The sequence below is a fragment of the Cupressus sempervirens genome, chromosome 4, assembly GCF_028749045.1.
Source record: "Cupressus sempervirens isolate cs-2001-9-10 chromosome 4, ASM2874904v1, whole genome shotgun sequence".
NCBI lineage: Eukaryota > Viridiplantae > Streptophyta > Pinopsida > Cupressales > Cupressaceae > Cupressus > Cupressus sempervirens.
In genome coordinates, this window is record NC_143121.1 from 206864447 (window position 1) to 206866952 (window position 2506).

Sequence of the window (2506 nt, forward strand, 5' to 3'; positions counted from 1 at the left end):
ATGAGTCTCTATTAGGAGACTTTAAATCCTTGTTAGGAGATTCCAATCCTGTTAGGAGTTGAAGTACAATGTATGCAAGAAGAGTCCATTGCCCAAACATGTAATTTTAATTACAAGGGCTCACTAATAAAAAAAGTAATTTATTGTTATCTTTTTCTTTCCTTTTGTCCTTTCCTCTTTCCTGTCAACTAGAAAAATTAGTATCAAACCTTGTAGACCAAGTCATGACTCTTAGATCCAAATACAAAACCTCAGATCACTCAGGAAAACCTTGGCAATGAAGTTTCCTTCACTTCTATACTACTCTGGTTAACTTCACATTCCACACTTTCTGCTTCTTATCATCAATTCATAATAAATTTATTTAATACCATGATAAAGGAAAATTCCCTTCCTTTATACCAAGTCCATAAATAAATTCCCTAAGTTGGTTGTTAGTCCTTCTCAATTAACTATTATAGGACCACACTAAGAAGACGTTACACTTAGCAATAACATTAATCTTCCATCTTGCAACTTAAATTATTTTTTGTACATACAAAATTATTATGTGTGAGGTTATCTATGTCATCCTCAACATGTCTTCTACATGTCCTCAACCTTGATCCTCAAGATATCAACCCTAGTAAGAGATATAACAAGTTTACTAGAACATGCCCTTGTAAACTCTATCTCAGAACAAACATCACAAAAACTTACATAACTTATTCTAGACTTATCCTTTGTTCTTTTGATGTTAAATGCATATTCTAGATACATAAAAGTATCTCCCATAACCTCAAGTGGTTACAATGCTCAACTAGTCATCCATACCAACTTGATCTTTCCACTATTATTCTATCACATACTGTAGAAGACATCAAACATGCTATGTTGACATCAATGACAAACTCAGTCATGAATGTAACATATCATCATATCATCAACATTCATGCTTCCAACCAATCTTCCAACAATCTTCCCAATCTTCCAAGATAATCAACATGAAGTTGAAAGTTCACATTAAAGAGGTAAATTGAAAGTAAGTTTGATGAGGCTAAAAAAATAAAGAAAGATGAAGATCTATTATAATACCAATGCATTCCCTTTTGAGAGAAGTCTTACATGGGTACCCCTCCTATAAGATTCTCCAAACAAGAGGATAGTGTGAGTATTCATCTGAATAATTGTTTTTTGGGTCTTGCATTGGACATCTACAATTTCAAGAATGATATTCGGCTTTACCATTCCTTCAGATGCACCTACCTTAGCATCACAACTTTTATGTCTACTATAAGTACATTAAAAGAGATTGCATCATTTTTAGTAGCTAATCCATCTAAAATCATTATAGAATTCATTGAAGACTATATTAGATCATCCAAATGGTTAACCAAAGTCTTTACTATAATTGGGTTCATGAAATACTCATTTTCAGTATCAAGAATGACAAAAAATGGTGGATGTTCTCCTACCATGAGTGACATGGTTGCAAAAAATTAGTGCTTTATTGTTTTCACTTCTCAATCATCAAAAGAGGCCTTTGAAGGAATTTCTTACCAATGAAATTACGTAGTTTAGAATCAATATGGTAATGTTCATTTATCAAACGAAAGCTACACAAAGTAAGCTAAATCAAAAATTTTGACTTGAACAAGCTAATCCCTCTTCTTGGGGACTTTTCCCTAACAATCTAGTGTCACATAAGCCTATACTATCAACTCTAACTAGCTTAAAAAGATACTTTGTATGTGTTATGAGAATGTAGAAAAATATTAGCTAGCTTCCTAGTAGTAGATTTATACATGAGAAGCAATGGAGGAGGTGCATTTCAAGCTATGTATAAGTTGAATGGACAACTGATCTATGGTTTTAGTGATGTTATAGAATGCTAGACAAAATGGAGTGTTTGGTTTACGCAAGACATAAAGTAATAAAAAATCAAGCACATTTTGGAGTCCAAGTAGATTTACCTTTGGTCAATTTAGAAAATTGATGCCTCTATGGCTACTTATGTTGAACACTTCATTCCTCTTACTATGTTTCTCTTCTTGCTATACCTAATACATCTTCCCTATACTCTCTAGGCATAAAGAAGATGGTTTTTTTTTGTGATGTATATGTGAATCCAATGCTCACACATAATGAATTTTGTGAGCTTAAGACCAATTTTTTAATTAAGTATTATATATAAGGAAATTGTCAATTTTCAGTTCCATCTATGAACTAGGACATACATCATTCAACCCTAGACACCATTGAAATTATCGTATAGATCTTGTGAGTATTGTGAATCAATAAACTAAGTTAGGAAATTTTTTCTTTAGAAATTGATCACCAAGTTATTTTTGATGATCACATGTTGGTATTTTACTTGTACTGTAGCCATTTTTTGAACAATAATAAACAATTTATTGATTTGTAGTTTAAAGAAAACTAATCAATATCTTATTCTATGTCTCTATATACAAATCACAAAAATGGGTGCATGAGTATGGGTATTATGAGTATTTGTGCAAAATCTCTA

General features: G+C 31.8%; 1 pseudogene; it reads left to right on the forward strand.

The window, feature by feature from the left end:
- The first annotated feature begins 1104 nt into the window (after positions 1-1104).
- Positions 1105-2066, forward strand: LOC149560710 (PI-PLC X domain-containing protein At5g67130-like; annotated as a pseudogene).
- The last annotated feature ends 440 nt before the right edge of the window (positions 2067-2506 follow it).